General features: G+C 32.5%; 1 protein-coding gene and 2 long non-coding RNA genes across 6 annotated transcripts in view; 1 reads left to right on the forward strand and 2 right to left on the reverse strand.

Moving 5' to 3' along the window:
• Positions 1 to 14,347, forward strand: LOC123259809. Its single transcript, XR_006508322.1, has 4 exons — positions 1 to 115; positions 243 to 247; positions 7,250 to 7,255; positions 14,336 to 14,347. It is a non-coding gene; the product is annotated as an uncharacterized LOC123259809 (long non-coding RNA).
• Positions 1 to 19,027, reverse strand: part of LOC123259806 (semaphorin-2A) — a 735,036-nt gene that overhangs the window by 246,342 nt on the left and 469,667 nt on the right. The gene's annotated exons all lie outside the window — the stretch shown is intronic.
• Positions 14,081 to 19,027, reverse strand: part of LOC123259808 — a 15,964-nt gene continuing 11,017 nt past the window's right edge. Inside the window, exon 3 of the long non-coding RNA XR_006508321.1 lies at positions 14,081 to 14,091. This is a non-coding gene — a long non-coding RNA (uncharacterized LOC123259808). The remainder of the gene's footprint in view (positions 14,092 to 19,027) is intronic.

A 19,027-nucleotide genomic window follows, 5' to 3' on the forward strand; every position in this document is an offset into this window, starting at 1 on the left:
GTAAATGGGCTCGTTCAAGTTTACTAAGCTCTTGGCAGATCTTAGCAAATCTTGTACCAAAAACTAAAAGTGACTACATTCTCTCTAAAGAATATCTATAAGAAAACAATGCAAGGTATACTAATCCAAGCTCAGTCCAGCTTAGAATTTAATAAACTTGAGCGAGCCCAATTATTGAATTATACAATTTGTGAACGATATCTATGTTTATTTAAATTATATACAATTCTAATCGCCAATAGCTTTGGTTTGTGATAAAAGTAATTAAATAATTATTAATTGTTATTATATTCGTACATCAAATGCAGTTTGACTTCGCAAAGTTACAGTAGATCGCTGTCTTCTTGCGCATGCGCAGTTGAAATGCTGAGTGATTGGTTCACATTTGAATAAATTTTCTCGCGGAGCTTTTTTTGAAAAAATTTTATTCTTTTCTATTAAAAAAAAATTTTACTACGTATTAATGTTTTTGACTAAAAAAATATTGTCAAAAAAATAACATAATTTATTTAAGGGGTTAGGGGTAGTCAGACATGAAAAAATGAGAATTTTTAATAATTTTTTTTTGCTAGCAAATCATTTTATTTTTTTAAAAAGTAATAGTATGGCATCATTACTCAATGTTTTGACTTGACTTGACGAAAATTTGAAAAAAAAAAAAATTAATTATTTTAAAAGTTATGACTGTTTGTGTTAATCCAATTCAAAAAAGGTCCTTGCGGTGACCATCATAAATCCTTGAAGATTCATATAAAATCAATCGGACAAGAAAAAACAGTTTCATTGATAGATAATCTAGTGCCTAATCGATGCTTTTTTGTTTAACATTAACAAAATGGCGGCCTCAAAACATTTTCCTCTAGATTTTAGGGAAAAAACCAACAGTTAATTGTTTATAAAAAATTAAAATTTTTGAAGAAAAAAAATCCTTTGATCAGACACGAGATTTTTATGTTTTCCAAAAACTGTATGAGTTTTATTGAAATCTACTGAGCGGGTTTCGAGTTACAGTGGTCATCAGTTTAAAAAACATAGTTTTGAGAAAAACGCATTTAAAGTTTTACACTACCTGCTCTCAAGCGTTCTGGAGTGCCTGAGCGTCCTTTGTTATTTGTCGAATAACTCGAAAAGTATTTGTCGAATTCACTTCAAACTTTCAGACAATATTCTTAAGATATTACACTTAAAGAAAATGCAAAAAAAATCGATTTTTGAAAATCCTAACCACCCCTAACCCCTTAAGCAAAAATATCATTACAAATGATTTAATTTGATAATTTACTCTAATTTTCATCTACAATATTATAAATCCGAAAAAATCTATTTGCTTGATAATACATAATTCTTCTGAAGCATAAATATTTAGTTGTTGCAGCTTAATTTTATGCTATTAAGGCTAGATGAAAATCATGCTGCCATATGATTTTTCTCATATTACCGCAACATGATTTTCTCATGTTACCGCAACATGATTTTCTCATGTTACCGCAACATGATTGTCATGTAGCCAGAACATGACAAATCACGTGGATGCAACATGATTTTCTCATGTTACCGCAACATGATTATCATGTAGCCGAAACATGACAAATCATGTGGATGCAACATGATTTCATCATGTTTATTTACCAAGACTGCATCATGTTGCATTTACTATTTATTTTTTTTTGTGTACACAGTAAAAAATATTGTGTTAAATACGGTCCATATAAAATTAGTGTTATTTTAACACAAAGATTGTGTTATTTTAATACTAATTTTATGTACACCGTATTTAACACAGAAATTGTGTTGATTTTACACAACATTTTTTACTGTGTAAATTAAATCTCAGATTTTCAAACTCAAATATCGAAATCGAATTTTCGGATGCGTTTAATTTATCCTATGAAAAAATTTTTATGCTAACCATAAATAATAAAATAGGATGACAATAAAAATTTTGCTTAAAGATTAAACTTTTTATAGAATCCATACTATTTAAAGTTGATTAAAATATTATTGTGAGTATTAAATAAATTATACTATTTTCAAACGATAGAATCTATTAGTTTATAAAATAAATGATAAGAAATAACGTAAAAAAATTGGACAGCGTTCATCATCTGTGTCATCAGTTCTTCATAGAAAAGTGCAGTAAGGACAGTTGTTATAGAACAAACTATCGATGAGGCATGATTGGCTCAGTTTGAAAAGAGCGTGAACCTGAAGAGTGAAAAAAAACGTAAAATAGAAGGCAAGCCTGTTAAAGCGAAATGCATGATAAGTAATTGCAAGACAGAAAAATCGATGGATTCCAAATAATAGTAATTTGTAATTGTTAAAGTAAAACAAAAGTTTGCGATAATTACTGATAAATTTGCTGATGTTTCTTAGACATTAGCAGTGGTAATTAAATGTAAGTACTTTCGTAAATATGGCTGCCTTGAATCGAATGACAATAATGGTATTATATCGAAACGTGAAATTTATCGAGTAGAAAATGAAAAAAAAAAAAAAAAACAATGCGAAATAGTAGGATGTAATCGTGAGCAAGTCTGAAACGTGTGAATAGTAGACGCAAAATCGGAAGGGCCTTTCCATGCTGGTGCGCACAATGCCGAAATTCACTTGACGGTGTAATACCAGGAATTTCGGAATTAGCACGGAGCTGCCGTCACCATTGCTATACCGCCATCACCGTGCCGCAGCCACACAATGGAATACATTAAACGTTCCGCCCGTTCCAAAAGCTAATAAGGTCCGTAACTGCTTATTACAGCTTGACTGAATGCTATATGTACGCGAGAATATGTGTGGTTTGGTACGCCACTGAATCCTAAATTGAGATACGCACTAGGGGTAAAACGCTTCGCTAGATTCTTCCTTAGCGATTAGCAAATTATTAATTAGTTTTATTGTTCTGTTAAATTCAGATTATTCTATAAGATTACGTGTAGATTTGTTTTAAAGTGATATTTTATTGTTCAATTGCCTGTGTTTATTGTTATTCGCTGAGTATAAAATATTTCAATAGAAAAGAAAGATTGTGGAAGCTGCAAATGAGCTTCAAATTTTGGCAAGGCCTTGTTTAATTTAAGGAAATAGTTCGTTTATTGCCAAAAAAAATTCTCTGTAAAAAAATGTTCAAGTATGGCTATTTATGGTCTGATCTAATCATATAGGGCCATATCAGGCCATATATAAAGATATAAGAATAATTGATGATAGTTAAAAAAATTTTTGATTTTTTCCATACATTTGATCGTCAATTAACGTTTTAACATTAAACAAAAAATTGGTTTAGGAGTTGATAAAATTTAAAACTCATGTCAGATAAGCTTCTTAGAACAATGAAAAAAATTATTTATATTTATGAACGTAAAACCTCAAGTTGAACTCTCTTGTAAGAAAACGATTCAGCGATCATGCGCCATCTGTTGGAGATTTTCTACACTTTCTTCAATGAAAAAATTATATATGGGCATATCAGACTATGTCAGATCTGATATAGGCATATCAACTCATATCAAGTCAAATATGTCCTTTCATGGCCAATTTTCATATCAAGCCATTTACAGAGATATTAGGATATCTAATAAATTATGTATGTATATATTATGTCATATCATAACATATTAGTCAATATGAATGATTGTCTGACTTTGGTTAATTGATCAATTAATTGTTTATAAAATTTCGGAATGAATTCAAAATCTTCTGCCAAATTATAAGATATTCAACTGGAAAATCAAGATGTCAAGATATATGTCTTAAGTAGCTTTAGAATTGAAAAAATTTCATGGAATTTTAATCACAAAATTTTGACTATGTAAACTAATATGAACTTGTTCAGATAGAATTTACAAACCAATGAAATTATTTTCATAAAAGTCCATTTTCGTGCTTCAAAACTTTTTACTTTTCATTTATAAATTCACGGTTTCAGTCCTTCTTAGCATTTGATCGATAGCTACTGTTACTTAATTAAAAATTACATTATCTTTAATCGATACAAATAAATTATTTTGAAGCAAGAGAATAATTTTGAAGAAAACTTGATGTCAAATTTTGAGAATAAAAACTGAAAATCTCCATAAATTCTGACAACTCTTAAAACTAAGTACATAGTCTATATCGTAAAAGCTCTTATCCGAAAGTATTTTATACGTCCTATCGATATTTAAAGAATAGGTGAATGGACAGTGACAATGCAAGAGAGTTTGAGTAAAAATGGCCATACATACTGAACATTCAAAGAGCGAATCTTAGTAAAAGGAAATTGATCGTCATGGCTGGTTAAGAAAATTGCCGAGGTCGAAGCGCACATCCGAGGAGTCGATTCCGGTGCATTGTGAACGACGGAAAAGAATCTTCTTTTGATAAAACGTCACCCCCAATGTTTGATTTTACTTGTGAGAAATTTATGGTAAGACCTTTTCTATTTTCAGTAAAATATTTATTGCTTCTCTAACTCTATTTATAAATTAGTTAAAGCACTGGATTCAGTTAATAAATAAAATAAAGTTGTACTATTACGTATATTATTTCTAACACAAATCAGAAATATATCCAACAATAATGTACATAAAGTTAGTTGCCAGAAGCATTTGCTGTATAAGCGCGCCCAAGTGCTTTAACAAATCCTAACAATAAGGATCGAGGTAACAATGATCCACGAAAGTGCTTACAAACGAAGGGTGAAATCCTGTAGTTTTTTTTTTCGTACTATATGTGACTATATTCTCGTTATAATTTCAAATTAATGTATTTTCAACTATTTCACATAACACTGGCTTTATTATTTCTAAAAGCAACTTGCAATCATTCACGCGAAAATTGTAAACTGAAAACATTAATTATGTGTAAATGTTACAAGTGATAAGTTAGAAGTAGTGATGTGACATGATGGTTATTTTTAACTTTGGTCAAATCACGAGCAATTAACGAGCAAATACTCGTCAATTGACTTTTTAACTGCCCGCTAAGAAAATCGAAGATTTTAAAAAATCGGGAAGTTATTGTTTTCACCCCGTTTTGCAAAAATCGAGTTTTCATCAGATCTCGACGTTTTAAGGTCTCAGGAAGCTTCCCTGACTATCCCCGCGATGGTGTCTGTATATCTGTATGTATGTATGTATGTATGTGTGTGTGCATGCGTGTGTGTGTGTGTGCGTGTGTGTGTGTGTGTGTGTGTGTCCCGATTTAATCTCGGTTGGTGCTATTCGAAAGGGTTTGACTGAACTTAGATTTTGAATATAATTTGGACCGTTTCGGACCGGTAGATTTTGAGAAGTCTTAAAAAAACTAAGAAAGAAATGTTTTCAAATGTGGTTTTTTTTTAATAACTTACAAACGGCTTGACCGATCAATTCGGGTCTGATCAATTTGTGTTCAAAAATATATCATAGAATTTGAAAAACTGCGTCGAATGCTGCCAACCGCGTGAAAATCGGTACATTCATTCAAAAGTTATTGTGGTTTGAAAATTCAAAAAATAGTGTTTTATTAAACTTCTATCAGACTTTTGAGCTCGGAGAGCTCAAAAACATAATAAGTGCAATTTTGAGCGCTTAATTACGAATGTAGCGGGAAGTTGCAGGGATGGCCTTCGGGGTCAACTGTTTTCCTAAATTTTTTTTTTTGGTCAGTCACAAAAATTCATGAGCATTTTTTATTCTTTTTACGAAAATTCTTCTCAAAAAAAAAAAAAAAAAAAAAAAACCAACCTATTTCATAAGCAACCTAAATATTTTAAATATTCAAAACAAATTTTATCTAAAAATTCTAATGGTAATAACAAAAATCTGGCTTGCTCAACTACTTAGATGGAAAATGACCGTCAATAACTTTTCGGTCATTTTTTATTTTCATTTCGTGGAAATTGCCATGAAATTCGAAAAATGACCGGCGGTTGGTCAATTGACGTCAAATAACGAGCAGATGCTTTGCTTCACATCACTAGTTAGAAGTAACAAAATTCGAAATATACTATGGTTTTTTCACATTAAAATGATTATAATTCATTATAAGAAAAGAATAAAAGAGATATTCTTCTATAAATATAAAAAACAATAAGTAAATAACGGATTTGTTTGGTTTAGGAGTGCTTCCAGTGAGCAAATATTTCCGGGAATCAATAATACAAAAGCTTTACTTAAGTAAATTAATTTAATAAATACATCCAGAAAACCAATAAAGGTTTCACTGATATAAAACTGTCGAATGTTTTCTCAAGAAACAGGAAAGTTATTCGTATAAATTATTTCATGAAGAAATACATTTATTTTTATGATTATTTGCTTTTCTGGTAGTAAAGAATAAATGGGTCACTCTCTGAACTTTCATTATTATTATTATATCATTTTTGTAGAATGATCTATGTATTTAATTTTTAACAAATTGTTCCGCGTCCAATTCCAATTGAAAACATGACACGAGTAGTAATTTTCGATAACAATTACTATTTCCATTCTTCAGACAAAATCTAATTAATTTTATGGTCAGTTAAAAAATTTGTGAAAAAACTTATTTAAAAATTAAATTAAATTAAAAGTTAAAAAATTTATTTCACTTACTGAAAAATATTAATTAACAGCTGTCTTTAATGTTCTACAATTACCACGAATGTAACGATAATTTTTATTGAAATTTCCATCTGTGCATACATAGTAAAAAAATTTCGGTCATTGCGTCAAAAAAATTTACTTTGACAAGTTCTTAGATTAAATTTTCACAGCGTACAACAGATTTATGATAACTTTAAAATTTACCATTCTGTAATATAAAAGGCAAAATATTTCACATTTTATAATATTATAGTTGTTTATGCTTCCTGTCGACTGAAGGACGAATAATAGGATGATCGTGTCGTTGCAATATAAGCTTAAGGTTTATGTCGCATTTGGTTGAGTACTCGTGTGGTTGTCGCTCACTTGCCTGTGGCATATACCAGAATATAGTATACTCGTACTCAAGTAATGTAATATAATCTTTAAATCGAACGTTTTGATCGCCATCATAATACTCACAGTTAAACTAAAAAATTTATTATATATAAATTTATTACATATAAACTAAAAAAATAAAAAACTTAAAAAATTTTCTTACATAGCTATTTCAAATACTTCGATATGTTCTAGTATGAAAGTTAACTATATAGTACGTTGGCCATACTTCTCAATATATAATTTTTCGACCGAATGTAGTGTGAAAAATCTCCGACAGAGAACGCATAGTCGCTGAATTTTCTCATTACAAGAATGTTAAGTTCAAGGTGTTAAATTGTAAAATAAAAATAATTTATTTGATTACACGGAGAAAAAAATTTAGCTACAGGAACTCTATAGTAGATAGTTAGTTGTAAAAAGTTCCAGTAGGTTAACGCATTCTTATGGTAATAATACCGTTTAGTTCCTATAACTCTATGTCGTTGAGCTCTGAGAGCCAAACGTTATTTATCTCTCACAACTCTACAGGATCATTCTGAGACTATAACAAATTTTAACAAATCTATAACGATTTAATATTGATAATTTAATAAATACATGCAGCAAAACGAATTTATTATTCCAATAATAGTTGTATATGACAAATAAGAATGGTATTATAATAGAAATAAAATAATAATACAACTTAAATTACAAATAAAAATTATCACAATCACAATATATATCACAATATATTAAACTAATAAATTAAATTAACATTCACTGCAAATGAACGTTGAAAACCCATAAATACAAAACCGTTCTAATGAAATTCAATTTGACAAAAAAAAAAAAAAATACCTATTTCCTTAAATAAATAAACTAGAGACTTAATTTTCCTCCTATATTTTTAATAATAACTAAAATTGATCACAGGAATTCAGGACAAATAATTTCAAACTACGTGTCAATTTTAGTTGAACGTTTCGTCTTTTTATTAGGACTTCCTCAGCAACTACAAATAAACATAAAAATTATAACCTTTGTCTACAAAAATATATGTAAAAAATTATAGTACAATTATACCTTAATCATACTAGTTCACAGTTTAAAATATATTATTTTTAAAACATATAAAGTATTAGTATGCATATTATAAAATCAACAAAAATTAACAATTTAATTTTATACTAATTATCACAAAATGATACAGTACATCCACAACGAATATTTACAGTACATATATTGTTGTAGCCAAAGGTTATAATTTTTATGTTTATTTGTAGTTGCTGAGGAAGTCCTAATAAAAGGACGAAACGTTCAACTAAAATCGACACGTAGCTTGAAATTATTTGTCCTGAATTCCTGTGATCAATTTTAGTTATTTATTATTTTTCTGGACGTGAGCAAGATTTTAAGATTTTTAATAATATGGATGAGTAACAAAATAATTATGTTTGTCATTTTTGAAGGTTATGAAATATGTCAGCGCACTCCACTACTGCGCAACGTAAATCTCTTCCAACTATACCGTTTGTCTCTCGGAGCAATCCCGTTGAGCTCTGAGAGCCAAACAACATTTAGTTATCAGAACTAAATCAAATTTTGTTACTGTAACTCTATAACAAACAGTAAACTGTGTATAGTTATGGTAACTCTACAACTTGGTTCCCAGAACAAAAATTTTTTTGTTCCGTGTATGTTAAGGTAGTACTCTCGGTCAGAGATTTACTATTCAGAATTTGATATACTAGTAAATTATAGTAAGATAATAAGTTCCCTAAATCTTTAAAAAGAGAACCAATAAAAAAATATTGAGTTTTTAAAGTTTTAAGGTTAAGCATAAAATTTTATGAGGAATGACAGTTTTTATTTTATTTTACAAAAATTGACGTTCAGATTTTAATAAAAATTTGGATGATAAAAAGAAATAAAATATTGAATCCTTTGCAACATTAAAAGTACAGATTCCGAGCATGAGATAGTAATAATTAGTAAAAAAAACTTTCAAAAATTATCTCTGTCTCTCTTTCTTTAATGCAACTTTGCATAGAAAAATAAACAACGTAAATCAAATAAAGCTTTGTATGGAACATTTGATATTCATGGTATATGTGGCACTACCTTAAGGAGCTTATCGGGCATTTATTTTTAGTTTAATCAGCGATTACAATTTTAAGTTAGTTAGTTAGTTTTTTATTTGCCCATTTTATAGGGGTACAAATAGCGGACCCCCGTTCTGCTTACAAAAAAAAAAAAAAAAACAAATTGCACTTAATGCTAAATCTTATACTTATTACCTAAATTATATATACCTATATTCTATTAATCGACTTACATACTATACTAAGCCTAACTCTGCATCTTACAAAACAAAATCCTCTGGAGAAACATAAAATAATATACTTAATTAATATACAAGCGGGAAAAAGAAAGCATTCAATGCAAAGAAAACCCGCTATCAAACTTCATCCATACATCCATAGCTCTGTCGCACACACGCTCTAAAAGACCTCCGCTTCCGTTGCAACGTTTCTACCCGATACTAACTTTAAACCCTCTCTTTGTACCCCCAAAGCATCTCGATCCCTGTCAGCAAAGCTTCTCCTTGTCCATCATCCCCCAAAACCTCCTTTCTCATCTCCTGCCACCCTCTCTCCATCCCTAATCCGGAACACACCTCCCAGACGTGCTCCCACGTCTCGTCTTCCATGTGGCACACATTACACAATCTACCCTCCCAACTATCCCAGTACCTGCCTCCCTTCAGTGCATCGCCTAACCTAAACCTCGCCATCCTACTCCATCTCTCCTCACTCCACCCTTTTTTAAGGTATCCGGGTATCCCTAAGCCCTTTATATATTTGTACTCCCTATTGCTTCTAGCTTCATGAATCCTGTCCCACCTTTCCTTCTCTTGCCTTCTTTTCTCAAGCCCTACAAGGTCTTCATCTCTCATAAGACCTTCCTCCCATCTTCTTTCCACCTATAGAAGGTTCCATCCTCGTTCTTCATAAAATTCCTTCCTCTCTGATTCCCAACCCACCAAGCCTCTCCCTGCTCTGATTCTTTTTCTCATCTCCATCTTACATCTCCAAGCTATTTGACCTCCACCCCCTTCCTCAATCCTTTTTTCATAGTTCCATGCTCTCATCCCAGCTTAACCCTCTAATCTATCCCTTTGCAGTTCTTCTCTGACCCGATAACCAGCCCGTGTCCTCGAAACTCCCGGCACCCATCTCAAGTATCGTCCCTGTACACTTTCAATCTCTTCCCGACACTTCCAGCCCCAAATTTTCACCCCGTAACTCATCACCGACCATACTAACTTGTCAAACAGCCATACCCTCCTAGTCCAATCCCTACCAAACTTCCTTTTTCCTAGACCCCATATTTGCCCTAAGATTTTTGCCCCTTTTGCCATTCTCTCTCTTACATGTACTCTTTGGTCTCCATTTGCTCTTATCACGTATCCCAGGTACGTGTATTTATCCACTTCCTCCAATTCTTTGTCCTTCCATCTCCAAGCTATTTTCCTATTCCTACCTCCACATATCTTTCCAGCGTCCTTATCATTCCTCTCATATCCTCTTCCTCCTTTGCTGGCAGAGCTACATCGTCTGCATACACCAAGGAGTACACCTTTTTTCCTCCTAAAAGGTCCACTCCTCCCTATCTACCCTCCTCTAGTTCTTCCTCGAGGTCTGCCAAAAATAATACGAACAGCAAGGGACTAAGAGGACAGTCTTGCCTTACCCCCTTTTCCGTCCAAAATTTTTTCCCATACTCCCTTCCTATTCTCACCTTGGCACTTGTCTCTCTCAGCACCTGTTCACATCTCCTTACCAATCCTAACCTTACTCCTCTCTTAATAATCACTTTCACCAGTTCATCCCTGTCTACCGTATCGAAAGCTGCCTTAAAATCCACAAACAAAATTACCAACTTCCCTTTTTTTTTTGCTATTTCTCTGTTTATTAGGTAGTTCAGCACATATATGTTGTCTATCGTCCCCCTTCCTTCCCTGAAACCTGCTTAAGTTTCCGGAAGGAACCTTTTTTCTTCCACCTCTCTCTTAAGCCTCTTCTCCAGTATTCCCATTTATACCTTGTAAGCAGTCTGCGTGATGGTGATCCCCCTATAATCCTCTACCCTCTTTCCATCTCCTTTTTTAGCAATTGGAACCACTATCCCGTTTTTCCACTCTTCCGGCCACCCTTGTCCACCCCAGATCTTCTGGCAAATTTTCCACAGCTTGACCAAAATATCCTCCCCCCCCATATTTCCACGCCTCATTTTGAATCCCATCTTCTCCCGTCGCCTTATAATCCTTTAATCTTTTAACCATGTCTTCTACTTCCTCTAACGTGATATCAACCTCATCTATCTCATCTAGGCGTTCCTCCTTCACCGTGCATTCCCTCCTAACCACATCTTCTATTCCCCCCAACGTTTCTTTGAAGTGTTCATCCCACGTCTCCATCTCTATATCTGCGTTTGCTACCCCTCTTCTTTTTCTTCCCTCATTTACTATCTTCCAAATCTGCCCTTCAGTTTTCGCATTCTTAACCCTCTCTTCCCACTCCTCGAAAGCGGCTTTCTTCTTCACCTTACAAAGCTCTTATAACACTTTTTAACTTTAAAATACTCTTCATTCCTAATTTTTCCTTTACGATAGCTTTGTAGGGATCTCCTTAGGTTACTCTTTTCTTCCCTGCACTCCTCGTCCTACTAGTTAGACATACATGGCCTCCTTCTTTTAGCTTTTTCAGCTTCCTTGATAGCACCCTTAATTCTCTCCCTCAAAGCTCCCCAGTTCTCTTCTAACGTTTCTCCTCCGCTGTCTCCTTTACCAAACGCTTTCTGGAATCTTTTTATTTCATCTTTGTCCTAAACACCTCTCCCTGCCCCATTATTGAACTTCCCTCTGCCCACCCTTGGTCTCTTCCCTTGTACTTCCACCTTAACTACCACTGGCAAATGATCCGAGTCGGTCCTATTCTTAATTGTCAACTCTGAGACTCTGTCCCAACACCTTTTCTCCATGATGACCAGGTCAATCACTGAGCTACCTCTCTCTCCAATGAACGTCCACTCTCCTTCCTCGTCGCCCTTCATACAACCTTTTAAAATCGCCCAACCCCTCTCCTCTAGGAACTTACAGAGGTCCTTACCTTCCTTATTAATGACCTGATCCTTTGACCTCCTCAGATTTTTTATCAGCTCTTCCTCCACTATCTTTATCCCTCCTTCCGCGGCCGTCCGAGCGTTAAAGTCTCCCCCCCCCCACTAAGACCTTATTATCCCACTTTTCATCTGACCACCTACTCATAAGATCCTTTTTTCTTTCCATGTCTCCGTTAACATAAATCCCTATTATCTACCACCACTCTTCTCCAAGTCTCACTTCTCTTTCCACCCACCCTTCCACATCCCATTTTCCTTTATTTCCTAATTCGACTCCTTTCTTCACCCCTACTAACATCCCGCCCTTAGGTCTCCCTCTTCCTTCCGGAATTTCTGCTTCCTGGATGTCCCAACTAAACCCCTTTTTCCATGAGTCTTCTATTTGGGACCATTTCTTTCTATTTACCCATGTTTCGATTAACACAACTGTGTCCCACTCTCTTAATCCAACCCAGAAGTCTTCCTCCTTGTTTCTTACACCTGCTACGTTCCAGAAAGCTATTTTATAAGTACCTTTCCCCCCATTACCTGTTTGGCCTACCGTACTTATCCCTCCCCCTAGAAACTCCCCCGCTTTTTTACCCCCCATGTTAATATTACCAACCTCCACCCTTACTCGTCCCATCTTCTCATCCTCCCATTAACCCAGAGCTTCATATATCCCACCTTTACAATCTCACCCAGCGCCCTCTCTTTTGCTGCTTCTTCCAACACTATCTTTCTCACCCTCCTTTCTTCATAGGCCAAGTTATCATCTACTTTTATTTTTTCCCCTTTCAGTTTACTTTTGGCCATCATCATCTCCCTTTTCTTGTCAGTCCCCTCGAGTTCAATGAGCAACAAACCCTTTCCTTCTTTGTCTAATGCGCCAACTTTTCTCATATTTTTTCTCCCTCCTGTTATTTTCATTTTCTCCCACACTTTCTCCACCTCCAACTGCCAGTCTACCCCTGGCTTCATGTCTATCCCCTTCAATATGACATTTCTTCTCCTTGCCTCTCTTTCCCTTTTTTCCAGATCCAGCTTGATTTTTCTCATCCTTCTCTCTGTATCTTCATCCATTTGTTCCCCAGCTAGCTCATATGTATCCCCTTCTACACTTCCTCGCCCACTTACTGCCATCTCTAACCTCTCTAATCTATCCTCAAGACCATCTATTCTATCATTCATCCTTTTCTTATCCTCCTCCTACATTTTTCTAAGCTCTGCTCTGTCCTTACTGCCTTCCTCCTTCAGCGCACCTACCCTCTTACTAATTTTCCCACATTCCTCCGTGATCTTAGCTTCAATCCCTCCCAATTTTTTCAAGATCTCTTCCATCGCTTCCTCTGTAAGCCCTACTTCTTTAGACGGCGACTTCACAATTAGCTTGCTCTTTTTAAAGATCTCCCTTTCTGCTCTGTCCTTCTCAATCTTCCAATCAATCTCCCCTTCCCTTTCTTTCCTTTTACCCAGAAGAACCACCTCTGTCAAATCCCTAGCACTCGAGGACCTGTTTAACTCCACCCGCCTACGAAACAAATTCAAACTTCCCGCCTATTCCTCTTCGTTACCATCCGGCATGCTCTCTTAACCCACTACCTACTTTGCCCACCGCTCCAATTACCCCGCACTCATTAGCGCTCCTTTCCTTCCTTACCCACTACGCTTCACCTAGTCTTTTCCCCCTGGCCTCACCTTGCCCCTCAACCCGCAGCCCACAACACTAGGCCTAACCTCCAAACTACCGGCACGCTGAGAAACTTGGCTTACCTTGATCGAAATACTGTATCACCAAATTGACCTTATTAATCAAAATAATCCCCAAAATTAACTCCTTCAAACAAATCCAAAACACAATAATCTTATGCACTTTTAACAAAAATTACCCAGAAAATAGCACTAAGCCTTGACATACGTCTACTTACTACCACACCGGAAACGGAAGTCCTAATCAGCTATTACAATTTTTTATAATAAATAGAAAATTGAAAAATTACAATTAAGTATTTATTTACTCTCATATGTAGCTTGATATATGACGAGATATACCTTATGTGGTCATGTTAGGGCATGTATAAGCTTATTAGGGTCATATGGCTACTCCAGTGAAAGTCCAATTAGAGATGGATATTTGTTTTTCAAAATAGGTGTTAATTGCAATTAATCAATGAAATATGTATACTCAAACACCGAAAACATAACAGTATCTTTCTTTGATAATGAGTCCTTCATATGAGAGATGTATTATTCACAGGTAGTAGATTTCAATATTCAAATGTACAAATCGATTTAATGTTATCGAATGAGCTTTAGAGCACTGGTACAACCGTGGAATAACGAGTTATGCTAGTTGCAATCCAGATACAAATGTATCGACACAATGTTGCATGCTGTTCTACATAATGCGCCCAATATAAGTTGTGCGTTGGAACATTTGGGCAGAGAAATTCGCTTTGAATACACCCCTATCCCGAACGTCGCATTACCTCTCATACTTTAGGGCTTTAGGGGAATAACCTAATTTTACCGAAATTATTGTCAGCCGAGCATAGTATTCGATCTCACACTCGACCCTCGTTAATAACCCCTCGTAACTCTGTCTTCTTGTTACGATCGATAAATATAATCCTCTACTCAGACACAATCACACGAATATACTCACGTGCACCATGTATTTGAATTAGGACTACCCTAATTTTATGAAGCTTTATATCTACATGAGAATATCTAAATATTGGGAAACAAACATGCTTACCATTAATGCGATAATATTAGTAAACATACGTATTCGTAAATAATTCACTGAGTTTATTTATTTACGTTCGCCGATCACCGTCAAATCATTTGGTCATAGTGAAGTATATTCATATTATTATCTGCTTCTCGAATTATGCTTTTCATCATATGATGGGTACAGTTTGATACAATGATAAAAAATTGGTCTAAGAATTTTCCTGTTCAGACTTGAAACAGTTAAATTTTCGAGTTAATTTTTTTATCAGCGTAAGATTAATTTAACCTAGAAATTTTTTTTATATTTTACGTTTTATGTAAAAGGTTCGAACTGAAAGTATATAAGTGATATTAAAACATTTGTGGAAAATTAACAGTTGTTAGGTCTAAAGTAACGTCTGATTGAAAAACTTTTTATCATTTTTACTCTGAGTAAAGATCTTTTTATTTGACTTATGTTAAAAATAAAGATAAAAAGAAAATTTATTACATGAAAAAATATTAAATATAGCTTGATATAGTCATATAAGTCCATATATTATCGCCTGATATGATTTGATTGTCCATGTATAATTTTTTAAATGTCCTGATATGGCTTGAGTTGACTATATCGTCTGATATGTTCATAAATGCCCATATATCATTTTTCGACCAAAGATAGTGTTAAAGGTCTCCACCAGATTGCGCATGAACACTAAATCATCTCTATACAAGACAGTTAAGTTTCAGCTGTTGAGTTCTGAAATAAAAATCTATTCATTTTACTTTCCTAAAAGGCTTATCTGACATTGGCTTAATTTATTTGATTACTAAACCAATTCTTGATTAATACAATATAATTTGCTTAATACAATCACAAATCATCATTTTATGTCTATATAAAATCTGATATGACCATACATGCCCAGATCAGAACATGTATGGCTAAACATAAAAATTAGCTGTATGAGAAAGTTTTTATGGGACAATAAATTATGATTTTAGATGAAGACAATTTTAGAAAATTGAGAGGATAGTTCACTCTGAACGACTGTGCATTTGGATCTTGAAAATATTTTTCCAAAAGTGTAACTATTATTTTAGATTGAAAATAGTAGATACATTTTGTTGGTAGACATTGTTTTTCCATTAACGTGCGTAATCTTGAGGTCATCAACAACGATAGCTAGAGTCAATAAAGACTTGTTATATTGACATCAATTCCATTGTCGATTATCATGTTATTCATCCAACGAATGTTGAGGTCTTATTTAATATGTGGGTCAAAACATTACAACGATTGTTCCTGTAACATTATCTGAAATTTGATCTCCATTATAATATCGAAATTATTATACGTATATTATGATTATAAGTATGGAAATTGATCCTATTTGTAGATAGGAACTTCTTATATTGTTCTACAAGAACCGTATCTCTAAACTCAAAAGTTTAATTAAATATTCATAAAACGTTAAAATTCAGTTTTCCATTGCAAGAACTTTTCATATGATAACATAATTATAGATTTTTTATGACATTTCATGATTTTGCTCAATAATTTTGGCCACCGTAAAGAGCTGTTGTTGTTTTTTCAAGTATTCCAATCACGTTAAAACATAAATGGACCAATTGAGGTGATTTACGCAATAAATGAATGCTTTTGTTAAGATTCAAACAGATTACACTGTACGAACAAATAAAATAGTTTGGAGCGTTGCAATTTCGCTTATATTTTTGTTATTGTGAATAACAACTCTGCTGTATTTTTGTCGCAAAGTAACAAAAGTAATTATTTGAAAATATTTATATAACTCCTCATCATAGATTTTAGTTTTACTAAATTATTATAATTATGTGATCGATTTTCAGAAAATTGTTTGACCTTGACAAGTTAAGAGTAATGCACAAGCTTAAACATTTAGCGTTATTGGTATGCAATTTTACTTCTAATGTTTTGATTTATAAATTTTGTAATTTATCGAAATCAATAGACTAAATTATTTTAAGTAGCTCTTAATCATAATTTTCAGTTAAAATCTTTCTGGTAATATTTTCACTTTAATAGAGCAACTATATTGAAGATGATAAAGTGATTGAATTATTTATTAGTTAATTTTCATTATTTACGATTTTATATCGAAGTCGTATTTTCTACTAGAGCAAGATCACGTCAACTGGACCCCTATTTTTGCACTTGATTATGAAAATTAAGTTCATGTATTTTTTTATAAGTATATACCAAGATAAAATGATCCCCGATACGATTTTTAAAAATTTCGATTTTAACAATAATTTTTTTTACAATGAAAATTTTAGGTACTTTTAATTAAAAAATGGATTGTAAATCAACCGTTAAAGTTAAATTAATGGGACTTCAAGGATTTGTTTTTAAAATGTTTGTATTTTAATAAAATATTAATAACTAAAATTATTTGTTTATTATCATATTGTTAATTAACTTTTAAGTTAACAAATGAAAATTTCACTGACTTCTCGGTGAAAAATGAAGTTTTTTATCGGTTACATGCGTTATTTATTAAAGTTTAAGATTTCAGAAAAAAATTTCACTGCTCGCGATTTGTTTAAACAATATAAATTTATTTATCACAGCGCACCGAGCGCCAGGTGCTGTCAGAATACCGTACCGTCGAACGTCAGACTATGTTACAGCTTCGATTAATTATAATTAAAAATATAATTATCAAACAAATTTTATTATTATTATGATCAATATTATGACTAATAAAATTAGTAAAAGAGGCGCGCAGTAGCCCTATCGGATCCGGCCCTTGCTTACCAAAGCATTGGACCGGGTTCGAATCCGGCGTACACCAATGAATATTTTCAATATTTAAGTGTATTATTCTGCTCAGCCCAAAAAATAAAACGAGTTCCAATCTCAAAAGTTTACCCCTACCGTAGTCGCTCATGACCTTAGTAGTTTATGCGACTTTAAAACAAATCAAAAAAAAAAAAAAAAAATTAGTAAATTCTCCATTATTAAAGAAAAATAGAAAAAACGAACTATAGTAATAAATATTAAATTTTGTAGACATTTGTTAACTTTATTTTATTTATTTTTTTTTTAAACTTGGTTAATAAAAACTTTTTATCTTCCGAAACATTATTATATTATTATATTATTATATTATTATATTAATAATATAATAATATATTACTATATTATTACTAGCGGACCAGACAGACGTTTTCCTGTACACATGTCTTAAATTTAAAAATTTCAAGCTTATTTGAATGAGCTGTTACAGTTTGGACCGTTTTGATGAAAATTATTATTAAAACGTTATTATAATAAAATATTTCAATTAGCACCTGATTGATTTTAACACAATTACACAAAATTTTTTTGAATTTCGATAATAATTTTTTTTCTCAAATGAATATTCGATACTGCATGTCAGATCCAATGTAAAACATTCCAAGATCAAGAACAATTCATAGATAAAAATTTAATTAAATAAACATTTTTCTGTGGACTGAATTGTGAATCTAAACCATTTTCGAATCCACCTAAAGACACACAAAGTTTCATTAAAATTGGTCCAGCCGTTTAGAAAAAGTTCAGTGACAAACACACGCACAGAGAAAATATATATATAAATATATATAAAGATTAATAATATAATAATGTGTCGGAAGATAAAAAAGTTTTTATTAACCAAGTTTAAAAAAAAAATAAAATAAAGTTAACAAATGTCTACAAAATTTAATATTTATTACTAGTTCGTTTTTTCTATTTTTCTTTAATAATAGATAATTTACTTATTTTATTAGTCATAATATTGATCATAGTAATAATAAAATTTGTTTGATGATTAAATTTTTAATTGTTATTTTTAATTATAATTAATCGAAGCTGTAACATAGTCTGACGTTCGACGACGCGGTATTCTGACAGCGCCTGGCGCTCGGCGCGCTGTGATAAATTAATTTATATTGTTTAAACAAATCGTGAGCAGTGAAATTTTTTTCTGAAATCTTAAACTTTAATAAATAACGCATGTAACCGATAAAAAAATACTTCATTTTTTCACCGAGAAGTTAGTGAAATTTTCATTTGTTAACTTAAAAGTTAATTAACAATATGATAATAAACAAATAATTTTTAGTTATTAATATTTTATTAAAATATAAACATTTTAAAAACAAATCCTTCAAGTCCCATTAATTTAACTTTAACGGTTGATTTACAATCCATTTTTTAATCAAAAGTA

The sequence above is a fragment of the Cotesia glomerata genome, linkage group LG2, assembly GCF_020080835.1.
Source record: "Cotesia glomerata isolate CgM1 linkage group LG2, MPM_Cglom_v2.3, whole genome shotgun sequence".
NCBI classification, from domain to species: domain Eukaryota; kingdom Metazoa; phylum Arthropoda; class Insecta; order Hymenoptera; family Braconidae; genus Cotesia; species Cotesia glomerata.